Source organism: Crassostrea angulata, chromosome 10 (genome assembly GCF_025612915.1).
Source record: "Crassostrea angulata isolate pt1a10 chromosome 10, ASM2561291v2, whole genome shotgun sequence".
Lineage (NCBI taxonomy): Eukaryota > Metazoa > Mollusca > Bivalvia > Ostreida > Ostreidae > Magallana > Magallana angulata.
In genome coordinates, this window is record NC_069120.1 from 31,774,051 (window position 1) to 31,801,935 (window position 27,885).

General features: G+C 37.6%; 2 long non-coding RNA genes across 2 annotated transcripts in view; one reads left to right on the plus strand and one right to left on the minus strand.

The window, feature by feature from the left end:
* LOC128165902 (uncharacterized) overlaps positions 1-12,000 on the minus strand; it is a 54,533-nt gene extending 42,533 nt beyond the window's left edge. The window contains exon 1 of the long non-coding RNA XR_008241104.1: positions 11,482-12,000. This is a non-coding gene — a long non-coding RNA (uncharacterized LOC128165902). The remainder of the gene's footprint in view (positions 1-11,481) is intronic.
* Positions 5,245-24,252, plus strand: LOC128165903 (uncharacterized). The gene is made up of 3 exons (XR_008241105.1): positions 5,245-5,437; positions 12,037-12,188; positions 24,075-24,252. It is a non-coding gene; the product is annotated as an uncharacterized LOC128165903 (long non-coding RNA).
* Positions 24,253-27,885: the final 3,633 nt, after the last annotated feature.

The following is a 27,885-nucleotide window of genomic DNA, read 5'->3' on the forward strand; positions in this document are numbered from 1 at the left end:
CTATCCGGACGATTTGGCCTGGGGACAAAAGTGTCCGGATAAGTGAGGCTCCACTGTATTCCTATGATAAATTTCGACCCCCCATTGTGGCCCCACCCTACCCATGGGGGTCATGATTTTCACAACTTTGAATCTACACTACCTGAGGATGCTTTCACACAAGTTTCAGCTCTCCTCGCTGCTGAGTTTCTGAGAAGAAGATTTTTAAAGATTAACTCCATATATTTCTATGTAAAACTTCGACCCCCCATTTTAGCACACCCTACCCCCGGGGGTCATGATTTTCACAACTTTGAATCTACACTACCTGAGGATGCTTTCACACAAGTTTCAGCTTTGCGTGGTCTTATGGTTGAGGAGAAGAAGATTTTTGAAAATTTCTTGAAAATTTTCATAAATTCCTAATTATCTCCCTTTGCAAAAGGGCGTGGTCCCTAATTTTCACAACTTTGAATCTACACTACCTGAGAATGCTCTCACACAAGTTTCAGCTTTCCTGGCCGATTAGTTTCTGAGGAGAAGATTTTTAAAGATTTACTCTATATATTCCTATGATAAATTTCGACCCCCCATTGTGGCCCCACCCTACCCATGGGGGTCATGATTTTCACAACTTTGAATCTACACTACCTGAGGATGCTTTCACACAAGTTTCAGCTCTCCCCGCTGCTTAGTTTCTGAGAAGATTTTTAAAGATTAACTCTATATATTCCTATGTAAAACTTCAACCCCCCCATTTTGGCACACCCTACCCCTGGGGGTCATGATTTTCACAACTTTGAATCTACACTACCTGAAGATTCTTCAACACAAGTTTCAGCTTTGCTAGCTGATTAGTTTCTGAGAAGAAGGTTTTTAGATTTACCCTATATTCATATATAGATCTTTGACCCCCCCCCCATTTGTGGCCCCTACCAACCTCGGGGGGTAATGATTTTCACAACTTTGAATCTACACTACTCGAGGATGCTTCCACACAAGTTTCAGCTTTCCTGGTCTTATGGTTCATGAGAAGAAGATTTTTAAAGATTTACTCTATATTTTCTATGTTAATCTTGGACTCCCCATTGTGGCCCCATCCTACCCCTGGGGGTTATGATTTTCACAATTTTGAATCTACACTACTTGAGGTTGCTTCCACACAAGTGTCAGCTTTTCGTGCTGATTATTTTCTGAGAATAAGATTTTTAAAGATTTACTCTATATATTCCTATGTTAATCTTCGAGCCCCCCCCCCATTGTGGCCCAATCCTACCCCCAGGGGTTATGATTTTTCCAACATTGAATTTAAAATACCTGAGGATGCTTCCATACAAATTTCAGCTTTGCTGGCTGATTAGTGTCTGAGAAGAAGATTTTTAAAGATTTACTTTATATATTCATGTTAAACTTAAACCCCCCATTGTGGCCCCAGACTACCCCCGGGGGTCATGATTTTCACAACTTGGAATTTACACTACCTGAGGATGCTTCCACACAAGTGTCATCTTTACTGGCTGATTCGTTTCTGAGAAGAAGATTTTTAAAGATTTACTCAATATATTCCTATGTAAAACATCGACCCCCCCCCCCATTGTGGCCCCACCCTACCCCCGGGGGTTATCAATTTTCACAACTTTGAATCTACACTACCTGAGGATGCTTCCACACAAATTTCAGCTTTGCTAGCTGATACGTTTCTGAGAAGAAGATTTTTAAAGATTTACTCTATATATTCCTTTGTTAAACTTTGACCCCCCCCATTGTGGCCCCAGTCTACCCCCGGGGGTCATGATTTTCACAACTTTGAATTAACACTACCTGAGGATGCTTCCACACAAGTGTCCGGGATCCTGGCTGCTTAGTTTCTGAGAAGAAGATGTTTAAAGATTTTGTTCTATATATTCATATGTTAAACTTTGACCCCCCCATTGTGGCCCCACCCTATCCCCTGGGGTTATGATTTTCACAACTTTGAATCTACACTACCTGAGGATGCATTCACACAAGTTGCAGCTTTCCTGGCTGATTAGTTTCTGAGAATCTACACTACCTGAGGATGCATTCACACAAGTTGCAGCTTTCCTGGCTGATTAGTTTCTGAGAAGAAGATTTTTAAAGATTTACTCTTTATATTCCTATGTAAAACTTCGTCCCCCCATTTTGGCCCCACCCTAAATTACTGTATATATTTCTATGTTAATCTTGGACTCCCCATTGTGGCCCCATCCTACCCCTGGGGGTAATGATTTTCACAACTTTGAATCTACACTACTTGAGGATGCTTCCACACAAGTGTCAGCTTTTCGTGCTAATTAGTTTCTGAGAAGAAGATTTTTAAAGATTTACTCTATATATTCCTACGTTAAACTTCGAGCCCCCCCCCCCCCCCCCCATTGTGGCCCAATCCTACCCCCAGGGGTTATGATTTTCCCAACATTGAATTTAAAATACCTGAGGATGCTTCCACACAAATTTCAGCTTTGCTAGCTGATAAGTTCCTGAGAGGAAGATTTTTAAAGATTTACTCTATATATTCCTTTGTTAAACTTTGACCCCCCCATTTTGGCCCCAGTCTACCCCCGAGGGTCATGATTTTCACAACTTTGAATTTACACTACCTGAGGATGCTTCCACACAAGTGTCAGGTTTCCTGGCTGCTTAGTTTCTGAGAAGAAGATTTTTAAAGATTTTGTTCTATATAATTCATATGTTTAACTTTGACCCCCCCCCATTGTGGCCCCACCCTATCCCCTGGGGTTATGATTTTCACAACTTTGAATCTACACTACCTGAGGATGCATTCACACAAGTTGCAGCTTTCCTGGCTGATTAGTTTCTGAGAAGAAGATTTTTAATGATTTACGCTTTATATTCCTATGTAAAACTTCGTCCCCCCCATTTTGGCCCCACCCTACCCCCAGGGGTCATGATTTTCACAACTTTGAATCTACACTACCTGAGGATGCTTTCACACAAGTTTCAGCTTTGCGTGGTCTTATGGTTCAGGAGAAGAAGATTTTTGAAAATTTCTTGAAAATTTTCATAAATTCCTAATTATCTCCCTACTACCTGAGGATGCTTCCACACAAGTTTCAGCTTTCCTGGCTGATTAGTTTCTGAGAAGAAGATTTTTAAAGATTTACTCTATATATTCCATTGTTAAACTTCGACCTCCCCCCCCCCCCCATTGTGGCCCCATCCTACCCCCAAGGGTCATGATTTTCACAACTTTGAATCTACACTACCTGAGAATGCTCTCACACAAGTTTCAGCTTTCCTGGCCGATTAGTTTCTGAGAAGAAGATTTTTAAAGATTTACTCTATATATTCCTATGATAAATTTCGACCCCCCATTGTGGCCCCACCCTACCCATGGGGGTCATGATTTTCACAACTTTGCATCTACTTTGAATCTACACTACCTGAGGATGCTTTCACACAAGTTTCAGCTCTCCTCGCTGCTGAGTTTCTGAGAAGAAGATTTTTAAAGATTAACTCCATATATTCCTATGTAAAACTTCGACCCCCCATTTTAGCACACCCTACCCCTGGGGGTCATGATTTTCACAACTTTGAATCTACACTACCTGAGGATGCTTTCACACAAGTTTCAGCTTTGCGTGGTCTTATGGTTCAGGAGAAGAAGATTTTTGAAAATTTCTTGAAAATTTTCATAAATTCCTAATTATCTCCCTTTGCAAAAGGGCGTGGTCCCTAAGTTTCACACCTTTGAATCCCCTTAGGCTAAGGATGCTTTGTGCCAAGTTTGGTTGAAATTGGCCCATTGGTTCTTGAGAAGATGTTAAAAATGTGAAAAGTTTACAGACAGACGGACGACAGAAATGTGATCAGAATAGCTCAGGTGAGCTAATAAAAGGCTGGTGGAGTTTTTTCTATTAATACAAGTGTTCAAATTTGATTGTCAGTTACCAGGTACATCATTAGTATTGAAATTATGATATTCAAACATTTTCCCCATTTAAGAGCCCTTTAGAGATCAATGAAATTTGGCTACTAGTATACACCAATTTGAATTGCCATTTTGACAAAATTAACGTCATTTTCATGAAGACCAACACTATTCATCAAACTTGGCACTACCTAATTTTGATAAACATGTTTGCTTGACCAATTTGTGATTTTGTAGAATTTTTTTTTTCCATTAAAGAGACTGTGAGACGAAAAATGATGAAATCTGGATGTCCACCATTTTTAACTATTTATCGCGATCAACATATTTTGTTGGACTCAACACACCTTAGTCATGATAAAATGCTGTGCTAAACCAATTTATAATCGTTTGTTACCTCAATTTTTAAGACTTAAGAGAATTATAGAATTTGCCTGTCGACCATTTTGACATTTTGTCATAGCAAGCATATTTTTCAGACTAAGCACGCCTTAATTAATATGCAAAAATAATTTTGTTGGACTGAATTATTATTGTTTTTTATGCGTTTACCCTAGTTTAAATTTTTTAGGAAAAAAATTATAAAATCTGACTATCTGCCATTTTGATTTGCCATGTTGACCTAATTAACGCTTTTTAGGGAAAGCCAGCAAATTTTTTTCAAATTAAGCACACTTTAGATTGATTTAATACTAAGCTGGATCATTTCATTATTGTTTGTCAATAATAAAAAGACTTTAAAAATATATATATAAAATTTGGTTGTATGTCCGCCATTTTGATTCGCCATTTTGAGCTACTTAACGCCATTTAGATGAAGACCAGCATATTTTTTTGGAATCAGCACACTTTAATTATGTTTAAAAACCATGCTGGACCAAATAATAACTATTTGCCGTTAAAAGTTTTTTTTCGACTAAATCGGACTAGACTATATGAACTCATATTTTCTTTCAGAGGTAGTCGAGAAAAAAATTTTGAAAAATGGTCAAGTATTGACTATTTAATTGGCCTTGCTTCTAAGGCCCTTGTGGGGCAAGAGTAATAAAATTTACAATTTATCTGACATGAACAAGAAGAATATAGATGGTTTAAGATGTATAATTACTATATGCATCTTAACATGAATGGACAAGCATTAGTAATAATTTACAGGAAGAGATAGTTATTTCAAGATCAATGTTATTTCATTTTAGGCCTTAATTGTTGTTTTCAAGGTATAAAATTTCAAATAAATAATTTTATCCATGTAAAAGTTAGTGACTTTTTTTTTTAATACAAATTATATAGGGTCAAGCAGTGTGTGTGTATGGGGGGGGGGGGGGGGGGGGAACTGGCTTAAATCAAAGCTTAATTAATGTTCACCAGTATAGAATCACACCTGCATACCATTTACAACTTATCCATGCATGGCTAACTCAGTGAATCCATTGGCTATTATTATAGTGAACACTTCTCCCTGTGATTTAAATACCCAGTCACTAAGAATTAGAACTCATTGCAGAAGACATTTACAGCAGATATCATTGCTGAAGAAATCAGATGGTAAGGTATTTTTTTAATATTTGTATTTACTATGGCCTGTTATATCATGTGCATTTGAGGAGCATGATATAATTTATATTATGAGGCATATAAATTGTTATACCCACACTTTCTAAAGAAAGTTCTGGTATATTTTTGTTACCCTGTCCCGTCCATCCGTCCGTCTGTCAAGTTTTACTTTCTCAAACTGCTCTTACTTACATCTTATAAACCAGCAAACTGAACTGAACAAAAAATAGCAGAAAATTGACGTTTATTACTCCTAAAAAAAAATACCCTACATCCCAGAACTTCTCTTATGATTTAATGAAAAGACACATCACATCTTGGGATATGATAGGGGCTGTCCAAAAGATATATCCCATCCCCCCCCCTCCCCGAAAAATCTTTCTGGATCCGTGCATTTATCCCTGCTTACACTGTAAATAAAATGACATTTTTTTGGTTTTTTGTTTTTTAAAATTTGCGTTTATTTTTGCTTAAAATAAAAAAAACTTACATATATCTAATAAAATCAAAATATAATTTGGGGTCTAAAAGTTTTATAAACTGGTAAAAAGTGTTTGAAAAAAATCTCATCACACCTTCAGTTGCATAATTGACAAATGATCTATTGAGATATATGATCAGAAGCTCTTTTATTTTCTACATGGGGATCAATAACTAATATTCAAGCTAAAATTAATAACAACAAATGATTAAAATTAAATGTTTATCCTCCACATCCATCCACCCCCCCCCCAAATCAAACCTGGTTCTAAAGATACTGTCTTCTTTCATTCTTACATGTGTACAAAATTATAAATCATTTCTTGATTGGTATTTTTCTCTAAATGCACATAAAGTTCCTATTTCAGAAGGGGGGGGGGGGGGTAATTTAAAGACAACACCCAGGGGTCATATACTTTACACTATTTGATGCATTATGATGACATTAGAAATAAGAATATTATATATATATGTATATGGTTTAGTGGTGGAGATCTCAGCAGTTTTCAAGATTTTTGGTATTTTCCTGTTTCATGGGGTCAGAACAATCCCATAGGGTCATGGCCTACATTATATTTGATGCATCATTATATATTGAGAAAAAAGAACTCTTCTTTCCTATAATTAACTCATATATACATGTACATGATGTCTCTACTCAATAGTGTAAGTCTGACAAATTAGAAAATAACTTTTGCAATTAAAATGATAGAAAATGTACAGATGCGATAGGATAGGTAATGATGATAAACTTTTATAATTTAAATACTAAAAGATGCTGGCAAAGGGAGATCACTTATTTAGAAAGTGAAAGTAATACCTATACCTATATTGGTCAACATCATAATGATAATCAAATTAGAGCACAATATAGATCCTTTTTTTTATCATCACAAAGAAACGTTTATATACGTTAATTTATCCTTTTTCTGCATATGGAAAACACTGGAATGTACACCATGTGAAACCCATCTAACCGAAGAGCTTGGTACAGCGAACTACATTGAAGCATTTAATAGGAGTTAACTCCAGAAAAGTTACTACTAATGTTTTGACTGACCTTTGTCCAATCAGATCGTCGTTGGGCGGAGTTAAGACATTGCAGCTCGTGACTTGAATGAAAGAGAGAGAGAGAGAGAGAGAGAGAGAGAGAGAATTAGAATTGAGTAAATTATAAGAAATATTCATTAGTTTTAAACTTGCAAACAAATTAATTAAGATCTGTATATAAAATTAACTTTATATCCTACATTGGTATAACTTTAAAGTGTTTTAAAGAACGATTGTGAAAATTTTTTTGGAAGCGCGCTGTCAACAACATGTCCATGTATAAGAATGACGTAGCTAACCAACTAAATTTCCTAGCATGTAGTCTGAGAATAAGGGCATTAAATATTTAGAAATGCGAACGAATGATCACTTAGGCCTAAAAAAAAAGTTGTGTGTTTCAGGTAACCCGACCTAACCTACAAAAATGGCCCGATCCTACCATTTTTAGACAGTTTTTTCCCCAGGCCGATTTTGCATGGCGGTACCGCCATGCATTGAAGATCCCCCGCCATGCATCACACAGTGCCGCTATACTTCTCGCTATGCATGTTTATTTCAAAGCAAAATTCTTTTTCCAATTATTACACATCTTTTAAAACTGTAATTAGTAGATATAAAGTTGTCCGTTCTCCGCTCAAACTTCAGAAAAACGCTTGCATCCGCAGTGAGCGCAGTTAATTTTGACATCGATCTCAGCAAGGGGGCACACATGGTTTACGGTTTAGGTAGCAAGGGACAGTTTCGAATAAAGTACCCGTCAATATTTTTGTAAAATTGAGAGTTGCTGTACTTGAAGGCTTATGAGTGTTGCTAAAATTCATGAAATGATTTTTAATGATTATCATTAGTTAGAGGGGTGTCTCTTGTTGAAATTGATATGCAATATGTAGGCCCCTTATGTTAGGTACATGAGAATCAGAAGTAAAATGCAAAACCTGCGGCTTTCACTGTTGTGCTGACTTTACACAGTGAAATTGCAAGTTACAGACGGGAGGTAAAATAACACGAAAAGTAGGTGGATGGGACATTGTAAACTATACACCGGTAAGTTTCTGACATGTGATAGTGCAGCATGCACGCGGTACGGAAGGTCAACCCTCTGCAGGGAATTAGCTAAGGGAGGTCTAAAAAGCTGAAAAATCATGAAAATTAGCAAAATATGAAAGGGTCAAAATCTCATGAAAACCAGTATGTACAGAATTTTACAGGTTTTGATGAGTAATTTTCTTCAGAAATTGGTGATTGGCCTTATAAAGAGTGAATTAAAGGTATTTGTGCTGAATGGGAACTGAGGAAATTCTAGTTACAGAGTTCCGAAGACATGCATCCCTTGGCTATGATGAATTGGATAAAAAAAACTGTCCCCTGCCACCTTCAAGACTACATGGTATTTTCATATTTCTCCTTTAAGTGTAATTTTGAGTGGATTTTGTACCATAAATAATACATTTTGTGAAAATGGATGATTTTCTTGGCTATAGATGTCATGACATGATTTATTAGCTAAAATATTCAAGGTGAGTAACTCGATCCCTCTTAAATGTGTAGAATGACCACCACTAGAGTAAATTGGCTTAGAGAGTAGGCATTTCCTATCCTGATGACAATTAATAGGCTTAAGTTAATTACTGAGATTAGAATAAATACTTTAAAACAGTTTTTATCAATTAAATCATTAATTTCATGAATTTGCAGCCATTTCGCTGTCTGATTTTATGAAGTAACATTAATCCACCTGACTTATATCACCCAATTTTTTTAAAACAGCATATTCTTATTTCAAATGAACTTTACATGTAGACAAATGCAGTTATCAAAGTATACAATATGTCAAAAAACTCAAGTTTTTGCTCCTTCCTATCAAAAAGTGGTATTTTAGATATATTTACAGAATTGAAAAAGCCACCCCCTCTTTCCAATGGACTCCATTACCATTACATGTAGGATATGTAAATGTACATTTGACCTTGAAATAACATCTGCTATGATAATAACTCTTGAAATGAACAAAAAACAACATATTTTTACCCTTTTATTGTATATATGCATCAAAAATGTAGAAAAACATGTAAAATTTGAACCCTTTTCATGGAATTCTCATCCGTCCCCAGGTACCCGGGTGTGTTTGAATTTCATTTTAATTAAACGCACACGTCACACTTGTAGGTCTTACTAATTTAGCAAAGTTAAAAGGAGACTAGAAACCAGAATATATAAGACATCCACTAAATATGATTATAGGCTTAGTTATTCATGAAAACAAGAAATCACATGTAGGGCGACATGACTTTTTGTGAATAAAAATGCTACAAATCATCCATTTACCAAAAAAGATCAATTTTAAGTATCAGTGATTGTTGTTTTCAATTATGTGTAAGAAATGACTCAAGGAAACTGCCACAAGTTTCATAATATTAGCTAGGTTAAAGTGTTCAAACTAATGCTTCTTGTGAAAATCAAAAGATAGGGGGAGGGTATACATGTAAAGGGATTTCTAAGTGATGTGATGCTTTTATCATGATAATATCAAGCAGATGTATGTAGTATTGAATAAGGTTTCTTATTTAAGGAATTTGAACAACAGTTGACCTCTAAAAGATTAGGTAAAGATGCTTTATTTATGGAGAGCCCTGTGAATCTGTGTTAAATAGAGGAAAGTGGAAATGGTGGGTTCACTTAAATGGCCATATTTTTCTTAAACCTCAATGGAATTGGCAAAATGTGGTGTACTTTTTTCAGAATAGCATAAGCTTTGTAATTTTAAGACCATATGACTTTTCAGAGAATGTTAGTGTATGTTAAAGGTAGCAAGGGACAGTTTCGAATAAAGTACCCGTCAATATTTTTGTAAAATTGAGAGTTGCTGTACTTGAAGGCTTATGAGTGTTGCTAAAATTCATGAAATGATTTTTAATGATTATGACCCCTAAAAAAATCTCTATATAATATGTAGAAGAAGGAGTGGGACGGAAGCTGATGTTGAACTGCCATGTGAATCTATTACTATATTTCTTGTGTTTTGTGAAAACTTGTGAGGACCAACCTCTTAAAAAACTGATTTTGAAAAAAAATGTTTTTAATTTTGCCAGAAAAAACCCAGAAAAATTGTATATTAAATATACACAGATATTAAAATATAATTATGAATTGAAATGATACTTGTTGATGTAGATTTCATGAAAATGCATCAATTATAGTACATATCATGTAGTACGTTTCATCAAATGGTTATATTATTACGCACAGTGATTTCGCCGGCTTAGGCGCTTTAATGCCGCACCGTGCACTTACTCTGACAAACTTCCCCCCATGCTTCAAAAATTTTCTGGGGAAAACACTGTAAGATGTCTGATTTTAACCGATTGTGAATTTTATCTTATTTCCAATAAAAAATACGTTTTTAAATATGAAACAAACAAACATTCTTGGGTTAATACAAAAAAATATGATAAAATAAATAAAAATCCCTACCTACCTAACCTAATTTTTTCATCAGTGTTACCCTAAACACACATTTTTTTTTTTTTTGCCTTATGAACTTAGATGTAGTGAACATGGTGAAAAGGAAAGGCAACGCAGGCGGATGTTTAGTGGAAAAATAAGACAATGGCGAACAAATTAGTTCTATTAAAGGTAAAGAATGTTCCACACTGACTAACCATAAAGAAAGTTTTTATACAAAGTAAATTTACAACCTATGTTTCAAGCCGCTTGGTCCGATTTTATATCAAATTTTATGCACGCTTTTAAATGATGGTTATGCTTAGAATATATATTTTTGGGGGGGCTAAAAACGGCCTCCTTTGCCCAATAAAGCGTATCGACCTAATTTTCGAAAAATACGGTAATTAGAATGCACAAATAAACAAATTTTAAAAATATGAACCAAAAGAAAAAATTAAATTAGATAACAACAAGGTACCAAGAAATAATACATTACTGTATATTTATCGTTAACATTTTTGACAAAATCAAACACAAATTACGTTTTGACAGACTGATCAAATCTCCCCAAAAGTAAAGAATGGCTTAAGGTGGAAGCAAATCTATATATTTTGTAAGAATTTTTTAAAAAACTTTAATAGAAATTTTATATAATTTTCTCTCTCCCCCTTTCTCTCTCTCTCTCTCTCTGTGTTCTCATTCTATCTTTCTCCCTCTACCCCTCTGTCTGTCTGTCTACCTCTCTCAAATTCTTTTTTCATAGTTGATAACTAAATAACATGACAATGATGCAAGGTATGTGTAATTCTTGTTAGATGCGCTCGCCACAACGGTAGTACCGGCAAAACATATTATGTGCATATATGAATGCAAACCAGGGTTTTATAACTTATTTCAATTCTTTTAAAGGTTATAATTAATTACGGAGCAATAATAACACGAGAAAAATATCTTAATACAGTGAGATGTTTCGCTCCAATGGAGGTGCGAAACATATTGAGGTGCGAGTCATCTCCGCGCGAAACAGAATAGCTGCGATCCCGGATTCTTTAAATGCTTACCTATATTGGTCAACATCACAATGATAATCCAATAAGAGCACAATATGGATCCTTTTTGCTTATCATCACAAAAGAAACGTTTATCCGTGTTAATTAATCCTTTTCTGCATATGGAAAACACCGGAAAGTACATCACTAGCACGTGCAAGTTAACTGGGTAAAACTAATACCCGCTAACGTGGCCTGCAGGGTGTTGCTAAAATGCGGAACGGAAAACGGGACGGAACGGATAACATTTTTAAGTTAAAATCACAATTTCTTTAATTCATTAAACATGTTAAATTGGTTTTCTGAGATTCGCGGCGGGGGAGGGGTGTTGTGATGGATTTTAGCTTCTCATTGAGATACGATAGGATGGTGATACGCTTGATTAGATGATATATCAAACAAACAAAAATGACAATGAATATCAAAGTGAAAGAAAAAAATAATTCAAAACTTAAGAAAAAAATGTGAACGCATGTTTAATTAATATACAAGTCGTATGAACCATCATTACTAATAACGGTGTTTCTGTGCTTGATTTATAATTTTTTAATTTTTATTTGTTTACAGGGGACAGCGAACTTGGTTTTCTTTAACACCAAGCCATTGATAACATCAAAGAAAAATTTGCTAAAATTCATCATTATTGTCTCATCACCAGGAAGATGAAAAAAGAACCAGTCAGTATAAAAAGTGCAGAATTTCGCAAGTACAATCTGAATGTTAGTTTTTCCTTACTTATACAGTTTTCCTTACTTATAGTATACGTCAGGCACGTAGCATCGGGGGAGGGGGCAGGGGGCTGGCCCCACCACGTTTTTGCGTTGCAAAGATTTTTTTTTGAATTTACATACAAAAAATTGAAATAACATGGAGTCCCCCCCCCCACCCCCCACAAACACGCTTTAAAAATGAATTGAAAATGAGGAAATGAACACTGATATTGAAGTGAAGTGAACGGTATACCCCCATCCCCGGATTAGGATTTTCGGGATTTTGGATTTTTAAAACAACCCTCCTTTTTTTGTCAAGATTTTTTGGATAGGTCTAGCCCCCTTCCAAAAACGATACTACGTGCCTTTACGTTAAGCTGATTTTTCATCATTTATGGAAAAAGAACCAGTCAGTATGAAAAGTGCAGAATTTCGCAAGGACAATGTCAGTTTTTCTTACTTATACAGTTTTTCCTTACTTACAGTATACGTGAGGCACGTAGCATCGGGGGAGGGGGGCCGGGGGGGGGGGGGGGCTGGTCCCACCACGTTTTTGCGCTGCAAAGATTTTTCAAATTTATGGGACCATGTAAAAAATGAATTGAAAATGAGGAAATGAACAGTGAAATTGAAATGAAGTGAACGGTATACCCCCCCCCCCTCCCGGATTAGGATTTTTTGGATTTTGGGTATTTGAAATAACCCTCTTTTTTGGTCAAGATTTTTTGGATGAGTCTGCTCCCCTTCCAAAAACGATACTACGTGCTTGTACGTTAAGCTGATTATTCATTATTTATAAATAATTAGGTAATTTAATTTTGAATAAAATTTCAGTGGCGTCGGAAGCAAATTAAAAGTGGGGGGGGGGGGGCGGATAGACTAATCCTTAGAAATCTTAACAAGCAAACGGAAAAAAAAACTTATTCACAAAATCCTGAAAATCCTAATGGGGGGGGGGGGGAGTATACCTATAGTTACCAAAAAAACATTTACCTACCAAAAATTTTCTTTTTCCAAATCATCAAATTCCTAATCCGTGGGGGGGGGGGGGGGGGGGGGGGGGTAGTATACCTATGACTCTAACTTCTCAATATTTCCACCTTTTAGGAACATTAACTTTGTTGCGAGAAAAAGTTGGGGGGGGGGGGGGGGTGAACCCTCTCTGATGCCATGTGCGTAATGTACGGAGGGGGGTGGGTGGGTAGTATACATATGACTCAAACTTCTCAATATTTCCTTCTTTTCATGGTAAATTTTGGAACAATTATCTTTGCTGCGAGGAAAAGTGGGGGGAATGAACCCTGTCTGATGCTTAGGTCTAACTTTGTAAAAAGGGGGGGGGGGGACTAAGGGGGCTACCAACAGGGGGGCTAAGGGCTGGGATAAGTGGCTAAGGTGGGCTACCTAAAACTTGTTTTTGCAAATCATGAACTTCCTTATCCGTAAAGGGGGGCGGGGGGCTAGTATACCTATGACTCCAACTTCTCAATATTTCCATCTAATAAAGGTAAATTTAGAAACAATTATCTTTGCTGCTTTAAAAAAGGGGTTGAACCCTCTCTGATGCTATAAGCCTAATACTTAGGCCTAACTTTGCAAAAAATGGGGGAGGGGCTAAAGGGGGGTGGGTCTACCAACATTTTTTTTTTTCGCAAATCATGAAATTACTAATCCGTAAGGGGGGGGGGGGGGGCTAGTATACCCATAACTTTGCTCTAAGAAAAAGTTGGGGGGGGTGAACCCTATCTGATGCCATGTGCCTAATGCTTAGGTCTAACTTTGCAAAAAAATGGGGGAGGGGCTAATGGGGGGGGGGGTCTACCAACAAAAACCCAATCTGTAAAGGGTGGGGGGGGGGGGGGGTAGTAGGGTAGTATACCTATGACTCCTACTTCTCAATATTTCCATCTTTTGAAGGTAAATTTTGGAACAATTATCTTTGCTGCGAGGAAATGTGGGGGGGGGGGGGGGGGGGGCTGAACCCTGTCTGGTGCTATATGCCTAATGCTTCGGTCTTACTTTGCAAAAAAGGGCTGCTACCAAAGGGGGGGGGGCTAAGGGCTTGGCTAATGGGCTAAAAAAAAATCGCAAATCATAAAATTCCTAATCAGTAGGGGGATGGGGGGTTGGGTGGGGGGGGGGGCTAGTATACCTATGACTCCAACTTCAATCTAATAAAGGTAAATTTAAGAACAATTATGAACCCTCTCTGATGCTATGGGCCTAATGCTTAGGTCTAACTTTGCCAAAAAAAAGGGGGGGGCTAAATAATGAAATCCCTAATCTATAGGGGGGCCAGTATACCCAGGACTCCAAGCCCCCCCCCCCCCCATCCAGCCCCCCCCCCCTCCCCCCGGTTCCGACGCCTCTGAAATTAATAAAGATATTTTTCTAAGCAATTTGTTTCAGAGCCGATTTGATGTCGGGAAGGCAATTCGAAATTTTGTTTCCTTAACTTCCACTAATAATTTTCTTAAAGGTAAACTTTTATAAAGTTTATTTTTTTTGTATTTATTTTTTTTAAATTGAAATTAAGTACATCTTATATGAGCAAATTTACGAATTGCCCAGGTATAGTATAACATGTACGGACACCTAACGGTGACAACCAAGTACATGTTTTTATCTATTTTCACATGTATATACACCTCCTTTCATATCTGTGTCCGAGTTCCTTCGGGGGGTTCTGGGAGGAGTTAATGCTGGACATTCGGGGGAGACTGCAATATAACTGTATATGTTATATGAAGTCTTCACCCATTGCACAGATGTCCTAACTCCCAGCCGGGTATTACAAAGAAGGGAGACTAACAGGCTAGGCCCCATTACTAACATTGGGGAATATGAAAATTGCATAATTTGTAAATAAGAAATAAGAATCTGCACAATTGCCCCACATAAAGTATTACTAATCCGTAAGGGGGGGGGCCTAGTATACCCATGACTCCAACTTTTCAATATTTCCACCTTTTCACGGTAAATTTTGTAACATTAACTTTGCTGCAAGAAAAAGTGGGGGGGGGGGGGGGTTAACCCTATAACCCTATCTGATGCCATGTGCCTAATGCTTAGGTCTAACTTTGCAAAAAATGGGGGAGGGGCTAAAGGGGGGGGGGTCTACCAACAAATTTCCAATCCGTAAAGGGGGGGGGGGGGTAGTAGGGTAATATACCTATGACTCCAACTTCTCAATATTTCCATCTTTTCAAGGTAAATTTTGGAACAATTATCTTTGCTGCGAGGAAATGTGGGGGTGGGGGGGCTGAACCCTGTCTGGTGCTATATGCCTAATGCTTAGGTCTTACTTTGCAAAAAAGGGCTGCTACCAAAGGGGGGGGGCGCTAAGTGCTTGGCTAATGGGCTAAGGGGGGGGGGGGCTACCTAAATAAAAATCGCAAATCATAAAATTTCCTAATCCGTAGGGGGGAGGGGGGGGGGAGCTTGTATACCTATGACTCCAACTTCTTAATATTACCATCTAATAAAGGTAAATTTAGAAACAATTATCTTTGCTGCTTGAAAAAGGGGGGGGGGGGCTGAACCCTCTCTGATGCTATATGCCTAATACTTAGGTCTTACTTTGCAAAAAAATGGGGGAGGGTCTAAGGGATGGGGGTGGTCTATCAACAAAAGTTTTTCGCAAATCATGAAATTACTAATCCGTAAGAGGGGGGGGGGGGGGGCTTAGTATACCCATGACTCCAACTTCTCAATATTTCCATCTTTTCAAGGTAAATTTTGGAACATTAACTTTGCTGCGAGAAAAAGTTGGGCGGGGGAGTGGGTGAACCTTCTCTGATGCCATGTGCCTAATGCTTAGGTCTAACTTTAAAAAAATGGGGGGGGGGGGGGTAAGGGAGGAGGGCTATCAAAAGGGGGGCTACCAATTTTTTTTTCGCAAATCATGAAATTTCCAAGAAGGGGGGAGGGGTTAGTATACTTATGACTCCAACTTTGCTCCGAGAAAAAGTGGGATAGGGAGAGGGGGTGGACCCTGTCTAGTGCTAGGTGCCTAATGCTTAGGTCTAACTTTGCAAAAAATGGCTGCTACCAAAAGAGGGGGGGGCTAATAAGGGCTTGGCTAATGGGCTTAGGGGGGGGCTACCTAAAAATATTTTTCGCAAATCATGAAATTCCTAATCCGTGGGGGGGGGGGGGGGGGGGGGGGCTAGTATACCTATGACTCCAACTTCTCAATATTTCCATCTAATAAAGGTAAATTTAGTAACAATTATCTTTGCCTCGTGTAAAGAGGGGGGGGGGGGGGGGGTGACCCCTTTCTGATGCTATGTGCCTAATACTTAGGTCTAACTTTGCAACAAAAAATGGGGGAGGGGCTAAGGGGGGGGGGGGGGTCTATCAACAATTTTTTTTCGCAAAACATGAAATTCCTAATCCGTAAAAAGGGGGGGGGGGGGGCTAGTATACCCATGACTCCAACTTCTCAATATTTCCACCTTTTCAAGGTAAATTTAGGAACATTAACTTTGTTGCGAGAAAAAGTTGGGGGGGGGGGGGAGGAATGAACCCTCTCTGATGCCATGTGCCTAATGCTTAGGTCTAACTTTACAAAAAAGGACGGGGACTAAGGGAGGGCTACCAAAAGGGGGGCTACCAATTTTTTTTTCACAAATCATGAATTTTCCAATCTGTACGGGGGGGGGGGGGGGGGGTGTAGTATACCTATGACTCCAACTTCTCAATATTTCCTTCTTTTCAAGGTAAATTTTGGAACAATTATCTTTGCTGCGAGGAAAACTTGGGCGGGGGGTGAACCTTCTCTGATGCCATGTGCCTAATGCTTAGGTCTAACTTTAAAAAAATGGGGGGGGGGGGTAAAGGAGGAGGGCTATCAAAAGGGGGGCTACCAAATTTTTTTTTCGCAAATCATGAAATTTCCAAGTAGGGGGGGGGAGGGGGGGGGTTAGTATACTTATGACTCCAACTTCTCAATATTTTATCTTTTCAAAGTAAACTTAAGAACAATTAACTTTGCTCCGAGAAAAAGTGGGGTAGGGAGAGGGGGTGGACCCTGTCTAGTGCTAGGTGCCTAATGCTTAGGTCTAACTTTGCAAAAAGGGGCTACTACTAAATGGGGGCTAGGGCTTGGCTCATGGGCTAAGGGGGGCTACCTAAAAATATTTTTCGCAAATCATGAAATTCCTAATCCGTAAGGGGGGGGGGGGGGGGGCTAGTATACCTATGACTCCAACTTCTCAATATTTCCATCTAATAAAGGTAAATTTAGTAACAATTATCTTTGCCTCGTGAAAAGGGGGGGGGGGGGGGTGAACCCTCTCTGATGCTATGTGCCTAATACTTAGGTCTAACTTTGCAACAAAAAATGGGGGAGGGCCTAAGGGGGGGGGGGGTCTATCAACAATTTTTTTTCGCAAAACATGAAATTCCTAATCCGTAAAAAGGGGGGGGGGGGGGGTGTAGTATACCCATGACTCCAACTTCTCAATATTTCCACCTTTCCAAGGTAAATTTAGGAACATTAACTTTGTTGCGAGAAAAAGTTCGGGGGGGAGGGGGGGGGGGGGAGAGGAATGAACCCTCTCTGATGCCATGTGCCTAATGCTCAGGTCTAACTTTACAAAAAAGGACGGGGGCTAAGGGAGGGCTACTAAAAGGGGGGCTACCAATTTTTTTTTCACAAATCATGAATTTTCCAATCTGTACGGGGGGGGGGGGGGGGGGGTAGTATACCTATGACTCCAACTTCTCAATATTTCCTTCTTTTCAAGGTAAATTTTGGAACAATTATCTTTGCTGCGAGGAAAAGTGGGGGGAATGAACCCTGTCTGATGCTAAGGTCTAACTTTGCAAAAAGGGGGGTTGGGGCTAAGGGGGCTACCAAAAGGGGGGGCTAAAGAATGCGATAAGGGCTAAGGTGGGGTACCTAAAACTTTTTTTTGCAAATCATGAAATTCCTTATCCGTTAAGGGGGGAGGGGGGGCGTATAACTATGACTCCAACTTCTCAATATTTCCATCTAATAAAGGTAAATTTAGAAACAATTATGTTTGCTGCTTTAAAAAAGGGGGTGAACCCTCTCTGATGCTATATGCCTAATACTTAGGTCTAACTTTGCAAAAAATGGGGGAGGGGCTAAAAGGGGGGGGGGGGTCTATCAACAATTTTTTTTCCGCAAATCATGAAATTACTAATCTGTAAGGGGGGGGGGGCTAGTATACCCATGGCTCCAACTTCTCAATATTTCCACCTTTTCAAGGTAAATTTAGGAACATTAACTTTGCTGTGAGAAAAAGTTGGGGGGGGGGGGGGGGGGGTGAACCCTCTCTGATGCCATGTGCCTAATGCTTAGGTCTAACTTTACAAAAATGGGGGGGGGGGGGGTTAGGAGGGAGGGCTTCTAAAAGGGGGGCTACAAATTTTTTTTCCGCAAATCATGAAATTTCCAATCCGTAGGGGGCGGAGGGGGGGGGGGGGTTAGTATACTTATGACTCCAACTTCTCAATATTTTCATCTTTTCAAGGTTAATTTTGGAACAATTATCTTTGCTGCGAGGAAAAGTTAGGCGGGGGGGGGGGTGAACCTTCTCTGATGCCATGTGCCTAATGCTTAGGTCTTACTTTAAAAAAATGGGGGGGGGGGGTAAGGGAGGAGGGCTATCAAAAGGGGGGCTACCAATTTTTATTTCGCAAATCATGAAATTTCCAAGCAGGGGGTGGAGGGGGGGGGGGGTTAGTATACTTATGACTCCAACTACTCAATATTTTATCTTTTTAAAGTAAGCTTAAGAACAATTAACTTTGCTCCGAGAAAAAGTGGGGTAGGGAGAGGGGGTGGACCCTGTCTAGTGCTAGGTGCCTAATGCTTAGGTCTAACTTTGCAAAAAATTGCTGCTACCAAAAGAGGGGGGGGGGCTAATAAGGGCTTGGCTAATGGGCTAAGGGGGGCTACCTAAAAATATTTTTCGCAAATCATGAAATTCCTAATCCGTAAGGGGGGGGGGGGGCTAGTATACCTATGACTCCAACTTCTCAATATTTCCATCTAATAAAGGTAAATTTAGTAACAATTATCTTTGCCTCGTGTAAAGGGGGGGGGGTGACCCCTTTCTGATGCTATGTGCCTAATACTTAGGTCTAACTTTGCAACAAAAAATGGGGGAGAGGCTAAGGGGGGGGGGGGGTCTATCAACAATTTTTTTTCGCAAAACATGAAATTCCTAATCCGTAAAAAGGGGGGGGGGCTAGTATACCCATGACTCCAACTTCTCAATATTTCCACCTTTTCAAGGTAAATTTAGGAACATTAACTGTGTTGCGAGAAAAAGTTGGGGGGGGGGGGAGGAATGAACCCTCTCTGATGCCATGTGCCTAATGCTTAGGTCTAACTTTACAAAAAAGGACGGGGGCTAAGGGAGGGCTACTAAAAGGGGGGCTACCAATTTTTTTTTCACAAATCATGAATTTTCCAATCTGTACGGGGGGGGGGGGGGGTGTAGTATACCTATGACTCCAACTTCTCAATATTTCCTTCTTTTCAAGGTAAATTTTGGAACAATTATCTTTGCTGCGAGGAAAAGTGGGGGGAATGAACCCTGTCTGATGCTAAGGTCTAACTTTGCAAAAAGGGGGTTTGGGGCTAAGGGGGCTACCAAAAGGGGGGCTAAAGGATGCGATAAGGGCTAAGGTGGGCTACCTAAAACTTTTTTTTTGCAAATCATGAAATTCCTTATCCGTTAAGGGGGGGGGGCGTATAACTATGACTCCAACTTCTCAATATTTCCATCTAATAAAGGTAAATTTAGAAACAATTATGTTTGCTGCTTTAAAAAAGGGGGTGAACCCTCTCTGATGCTATATGCCTAATACTTAGGTCTAACTTTGCAAAAAATGGGGGAGGGGCTAAAAGGGGGGGGGGGTCTATCAACAATTTTTTTTTCCGCAAATCATGAAATTACTAATCCGTAAGGGGGGGGGGGGGGGGGGCTAGTATACCTATGACTCCAACTTCTCAATATTTCCTTCTTTTCAAGGTAGATTTTGGAACAATTATCTTTGCTGCGAGGAAAAGTGGGGGGAATGAACCCTGTCTGATGCTAAGGTCTAACTTTGCAATAAGGGGGGTTGGGGCTAAGGGGGCTACCAAAAGGGGGGCTAAAGGATGCGATAAGGGCTAAGGTGGGGTACCTAAAACTTTTTTTTTGCAAATCATGAAATTCCTTATCCGTTAAGGGGGGGGGGGGCGTATAACTATGACTCCAACTTCTCAATATTTCCATCTAATAAAGGTAAATTTAGAAACAATTATGTTTGCTGCTTTAAAAAAGGGGGTGAACCCTCTCTGATGCTATATGCCTAATACTTAGGTCTAACTTTGCAAAATATGGGGGAGGGGCTAAAAGGGGGGGGGGTCTATCAACAATTTTTTTTCCGCAAATCATGAAATTACTAATCCGTAAGGGGGGGGGGGGGGGGGGGGGCGGGGCTAGTATACCCATGACTCCAACTTCTCAATATTTCCACCTTTTCAAGGTAAATTTAGGAACATTAACTTTGCTGTGAGAAAAAGTTGGGCGGGGGGGTGAACCTTCTCTGATGCCATGTGCCTAATGCTTAGGTCTAACTTTAAAAAAATGGGGGGGGGGGTAAGGGAGGAGGGCTATCAAAAGGGGGGCTACCAAATTTTTTTTTCGCAAATCATGAAATTTCCAAGTAGGGGGGGGGAGGGGGGGGGTTAGTATACTTATGACTCCAACTTCTGAATATTTTATCTTTTCAAAGTAAACTAAGAACAATTAACTTTGCTCCGAGAAAAAGTGGGGTAGGGAGAGGGGGTGGACCCTGTCTAGTGCTAGGTGCCTAATGCTTAGGTCTAACTTTGCAAAAAGGGGCTACTACTAAATGGGGGCTAGGGCTTGGCTCATGGGCTAAGGGGGGCTACCTAAAAATATTTTTCGCAAATCATGAATTCCTAATCCGTAAGGGGGTGGGGGGGGGGGGGGGGCTCTAGTATACCTATGACTCCAACTTCTCAATATTTCCATCTAATAAAGGTAAATTTAGTAACAATTATCTTTGCCTCGTGAAAAGGGGGGGGGGTGAACCCTCTCTGATGCTATGTGCCTAATACTTAGGTCTAACTTTGCAACAAAAAATGGGGGAGGGCCTAAGGGGGGGGGTCTATCAACAATTTTTTTTCGCAAAACATGAAATTCCTAATCCGTAAAAAGGGGGGGGGGGGGGGGGCTAGTATACCCATGACTCCAACTTCTCAATATTTCCACCTTTCCAAGGTAGATTTAGGAACATTAACTTTGTTGCGAGAAAAAGTTCGGGGGGGGGAGAGGAATGAACCCTCTCTGATGCCATGTGCCTAATGCTCAGGTCTAACTTTACAAAAAAGGACGGGGGCTAAGGGAGGGCTACTAAAAGGGGGGCTACCAATTTTTTTTTCACAAATCATGAATTTTCCAATCTGTACGGGGGGGGGGGGGGGGGGGGGGGGGTAGTATACCTATGACTCCAACTTCTCAATATTTCCTTCTTTTCAAGGTAAATTTTGGAACAATTATCTTTGCTGCGAGGAAAAGTGGGGGGAATGAACCCTGTCTGATGCTAAGGTCTAACTTTGCAATAAGGGGGGTTGGGGCTAAGGGGGCTACCAAAAGGGGGGCTAAAGGATGCGATAAGGGCAAAGGTGGGGAACCTAAAACTTTTTTTTTGCAAATCATGAAATTCCTTATCCGTTAAAGGGGGGGGGGGGGCGTATAACTATGACTCCAACTTCTCAATATTTCCATCTAATAAAGGTAAATTTAGAAACAATTATGTTTGCTGCTTTAAAAAAGGGGATGAACCCTCTCTGATGCTATATGCCTAATACTTAGGTCTAACTTTGCAAAATATGGGGGAGGGGCTAAAAGGGGGGGGGGTCTATCAACAATTTTTTTTCCCGCAAATCATGAAATTACTAATCCGTAAGGGGGGGGGGGGCTAGTATACCCATGACTCCAACTTCTCAATATTTCCACCTTTTCAAGGTAAATTTAGGAACATTAACTTTGCTGTGAGAAAAAGTTGGGCGGGGGGTGAACCCTCTCTGATGCCATGTGCCTAATGCTTAGGTCTAACTTTACAAAAATGGGGGGGGGGTAGGGGGGATGGCTACTAAAAGGGGGGCTACACATTTTTTTTCCGCAAATCATGAAATTTACAATCCGTAGGGGGCGGAGGGGGGGTTAGTATACTTATGACTCCAACTTCTCAATATTTTCATCTTTTCAAGGTTAACTTAAGAACAATTAACTTTGCTCCGAGAAAAAGTGGGGTAGGGAGAGGAGGTGGACCCTTTCTAGTGCTAGGTGCCTAATGCTAGAATTAAAATCCCGCACCTTTGAGATAACAGATACCGAAACTGTAGTTATAGGATATTTTAGATTTATTCCAACTACATAAATAATCAGAACGAAGACATTTTATTTTCATTTCATTATGGCCACTTGCATACGTTTGGCTTAAGCCTGGATCAAGGTAATCTAGGCTTAAGCTAGGCTCAAAATTTTCAAATCACTTGCACACCTCTCTGATTTATCTGAGTAGAGCTCAGAATTGAGGTTTACTGTAAACCTGATTCAACAGCATAAAAGCACAAAAACGAATCAATATTTATAACTTGAATTAATTTTATTAAGAATTATTATTTTTTTCATATGATTGCGCTAATGAAAAAATGGCCTTTGTTTTCAAATTTCCAGATTTTAATGGATTTATACTTACATTTGTCAGAAGATTAAAGTTAAAGTTTCATGAAGATCAAATAACTATCTATCAATAACTATCTTAATCTGGCATTTAAAGCTATGGAATTTTTTATCCCCTCGCCTTGCGACGTTACGTTATAATTTAATCAACGTCACTTTTTTGTTAGGTTATATGCTCTATTGTTTTGCTTTTGAATATATCTTAATCAAATTTTACTAATAACTATAGATATAATGCATTTATATCAAGTCATTGTGTTTTTTTTAAAAATATGAATTATTGTTATTAAAAATGTCACGAAAACTATGAAGTCTTTTTAACGCACATTCATTTTATCTAAATAAGTCATATCTTAAAAAAATGAATGTGACTTCATAGTTTCTAAAATTATTCAATATCAATAGTTTAGTACAATGAACATGACATTTTAAAAACGTATGGAGCCGATATACGGTATGCACATTGGATTCCTGTGCATGCTATATAAAAAAGAAACTTCGCCAAAAGTCGATCTTTCTTTTTCCCTCTGATAAGAGAGATAACTTTTGTAGAAAATAATCTCTTTTTGTTTCTGTTAACTCACAATTATTAAGGTATGTAGCAATAAGGGAAGCAGTGCTGGGCCCCAATTTATGTTGAAAGGCGATATTTTTTTAATAATCGATTATAAAAAAGGAAATTTGAACAGAACGAACTAAACCCAAACGTTTGGCAATTAAATAAGTAAAGAAAACTTTTACAAAAAGATGTAAGAAGCGAATCATATTAATCAAAATTTTAATGAGGGTTAGTAGACCCCTTCTCCTCCCCAATGGATTAATTTTTTAAAAATATTACAAAATTTTATGTACTATTTCAGTATATGAACAGAACGTGTTTGATGTTTCATGTGCTTGTTACATTGGTTATTTGTCGACACGTGAATGTTAAATAAATAATAGATAAGAATAAATACACGTTAGCTCATACAAATAATTTAGCGATTTAGCCCAGAAGCACACTGAATTTTTTGATAGTAAAAACTTCTTTCATGTTTTTTAGCGTTTTCTGAACTTACTGTATTATTAAGTGAGCAGGTTATATTTTTATTGCTTTTTATATATTATAAAAGATATTGTTCGCACAATATACATGTATATACCCTTTGTCATTTAGGAACTTTTTTCCGAAGAAGTGGATCAGTACCTCTCACCCTCCCCAAAAAAATACATACATGTAAAAATAATCAGGCTCCCAAGTAACTTTATTAAAAAGAATTAAAAATCAATCAATTAAAAATAAAATCAACCAATTAAAAATCTAATTAATTATAAATATTACAATCTTATTGTTTGATTTTTTTGCAATTTTTCAATTTTCAATTCTTTATTCGCTCAAGACCAGTTCACTGGTATTTGAGGTTCAAAATCAGTATATACAAATGTACACGATTACAGTCAAGGATCACATGTACAGTAGAAGTAATGATGACAAAAAAAAGGGTTAAAATCAACAATACAATAGCTTGTTAAAGTTGGTTTCTGGAAGAACAGACTTTGAAAATTTTCTTAATAAATATTGACAAGTTTTCTTTTAGTTTTTCTACATTAAAAGTATTCATGAGCTCGTTAAATTTTATAATACTTGGGTTTTCATAAAATCTCTTGGGTAAAAACATGTTTCTGTCGTTTACAAAATGTGTACATTCTAAAATATAATGAAATTCATCCCCAATACTATATGAATCACACATTGTAAATTTTCTTAAATGTTTTTCAATATTATGCTATCTACCTGTTTCAATGGGGAATCGATGATTACATGTTCGTAATTTTGTAAACGTGATCCGTAGATCTGTAGGTAAAATCAACAAGTACTTTTCTAAATTGAGATTTGTTTTAAAAATTCTATAATTGATACATTTTGGTGAGTTATCTACGATACTTCTCACATCTTGTACAAATTGATTTTGTAATATTTCTTTAACTATTGACTTAAGCCAGTTATTACTACATATTGTTTGATTTTCCCATATATATGACAACCCGCACGAGTTGAGTATATCATGTATACATTTTATCCATGGATGTATAAAAGATCCATTTTAGTAAGATCTAGAAAAATAACAATAGATTACATAAGTGAGTTTACAATCGTGGGCTGTCAAAACTTTTGCCCAGTACATTATCATTTTAATTTTAACAAAGAGTGACAATGGATACCCTCCAGTTTCTCCATACACCATACAATTTGGAGTACTAGATTTAAGATTAAGAATAAATTTCAAAAATTTTAAATGTACCTTTTCAATAATATCTAAATTTTCGTAACCCCACACTTCGCACGAGTAAAGTAAAATTGGGTTAATGACCTTGTCAAATAGGTCTAACTGACAAATAATTGGTAGGCTAAAATAACGTATTTTTCGTAAAACACCATACAATGCCTTTGACGCTTGTTCTACTAAATGCTTTTTAGCATTATTAAATTTTCCACTTCTTGATAAAACAATACCCAAATAGCAAAATGATTTTACGTTTTCAATAGTTACTCCTTTATACAAAAATTTACGCTTTGACCTTTTGAAAAAATGAGGATCTTTGTTTTGGCTATATTGACATTAAGTTTCCATATATCACAATAATTTGCAAACACATCTTATGCCTTTTGTAAATCAGGCGCAGATTCAGATATCAAGACAGTGTCATCGGCATAAAAAAGTAGACAGAGTTTCAACATAGCAAATAAATCATCCTGTATTTGAAGAGAAGGACAAGTAAAACCCTCTATCTGGTTTCTTAATAAATAATCTTCCAAATCGTTAATAAAAAGAGAAAATAAAAATGGTGACAAATTTTCTCCTTGTCTTACACCTATGTTACACATAAAAAAAATCTGATAAATGTTGACCAATTTTTACCCTTGTACATGTTAATAATAAATCTCTAACATTTTCCATCTATCCCACTTTTAAGAACTTTCGTCCATAGTCCATCTCGCCAAACTGTAATGAAAGAACAGAATAGTTTCCTCTTATTGTTTAGTGCATATTTACAAAGAAAATCAATAACAAATATATTATCTGATGTACAATAACCCTTTCTAAAACCTGTTTGCGCTTCATTGATTAAGTGTATTTCGTTAGCAAAGGTGTTTAAACGGTCACATATTATACTAGTAAAAAGTTTTCCTAAACAACTGAGTAATGTAATAGGTCTATAATTTTCAGGTTGACTCCTGTCGCCCTTGCCTTTGTAAATTCCTAATAGCCAATCGTCTGGGACTAGGCCACTATCAAAAACCAAATTGAAAAAGTTTAGATATAAGGGTAAGAAGGTTTCCATAGTTGTCTTAATATATTCGTTGATAACATGGTTACCGCCAGGCGCTTTATTGTTTTTTAATTTTTTTTAATTTAAACCATTACATGCTAGCCTAAACTAAAAGGTTAAGTATACTTAAAAGTAAACTTGGCCTTTCAAAATTCTTTTAATATTTATTATTGTTATATTCAATAGTATATTCTCACTATATAACTCTATATAGACGAGTAGTCAATAATTGTAATATCAGCTCGTCCGAAAAATATTGACCGGTCAATATTTTTTAGATATTGACCGGCTAGGAATAATATCTAGAGAACATTCCCTCTATTTCAAATAATCGCCTCTGATTTGTTGATTCGTAAACGGTGACGTAAATAATTCTTCGCGACTCCAAAACAAGGTGACGTCATAATAGACAGTCAGTCAAGGCAAGTAAACAACGAACGCGCAATGCGACGGTTTGCTATCATAACGGATATAAGGATTTGCGAATTACTGTGAAGTAAAATCAGGTAGAACACCTGTCTGATAATTCTTACGGTCGGTGGAATATCACAAGTGACCGTTTGATGCTGAGGATATTTTGGAAATGAACTTTGCACAAAATTGAATTTGTGAATTCTTTGTTGAGCTAGGAAAATTACGGCGATCTGTTTTCAATTAATTTCTTAAATTTTGGTTTGTTTCTTCATATAACAAAACAAATGTTGACTGTGTTTTCGGGCAACATCGATTATATTAGCCCCCTTGGGACTAAAATATTGCCCTCCGCTTCGCGTCGGGCAATATTTCGTCCCTCGGGGGCTAATATAATCAATGTTGCCCTCAACCCCAGTCAATATTTGTATATTATTATTTATTACACTAAACATGTATGCTTGTTTGAACAATAGTTATGTAAGAGCTGCCAAACGTTTTTTTTTTTTATTCTTTTAAGTTACACTGTGTAAACCTATTTATTTACTTATTATAAAGTTCCCTTTATTTTCCTGTTCTTTTCAAATGGGCTAGATCATGAAATCTCATTCATGAGATTTTTGTTTCAATGAAGATGAAGTTAATGTAGGTGTAAAAAAAAAAAAAAATTATTTTTTGCCCCAGCTCTTTTTCTACTTTGCTCGGTCAGTTATATATACGACAGAAAAGCAGTATAATATAATAGATGCTTAAAAATTAAAAAGCTGAAATAAAAAAAATATTAGTTTTTTTCACCCTTCATTAGTTTTAGTGCCAAAAAGTGCACAAAATTGAATAGATACATGTAAGAGCAAATGTCATTTAATATCAATATCAAAGTTTAATATACATAATGTACATAAAAGATAAACGTTATTAATAAATGCTGATTTGAATTTTAAAAAACCCCAACAAAGTATGCCTACAGATGATTTTTTAAGGGACAGAGACTGGTCAAAGTCTATGCCAAAAATACTGAGAAAATGCTTCAAAGATAAATATTTTTATAAATTGCATGAGCAAATGATAAAAACGAAACAAGAAATCAACAAGTTATATTGACATTTTCTACTGTCTTTGTCTCTGATAACATTATGAATCAATTTTGAAACCAATAATTTCATAAAAGATAAGTAATAAACGGTATTGGTTGCGCCGTGTAGTAAAACAAAGCATAAAAATAGTGATTTTTAAATGTTGTTTTA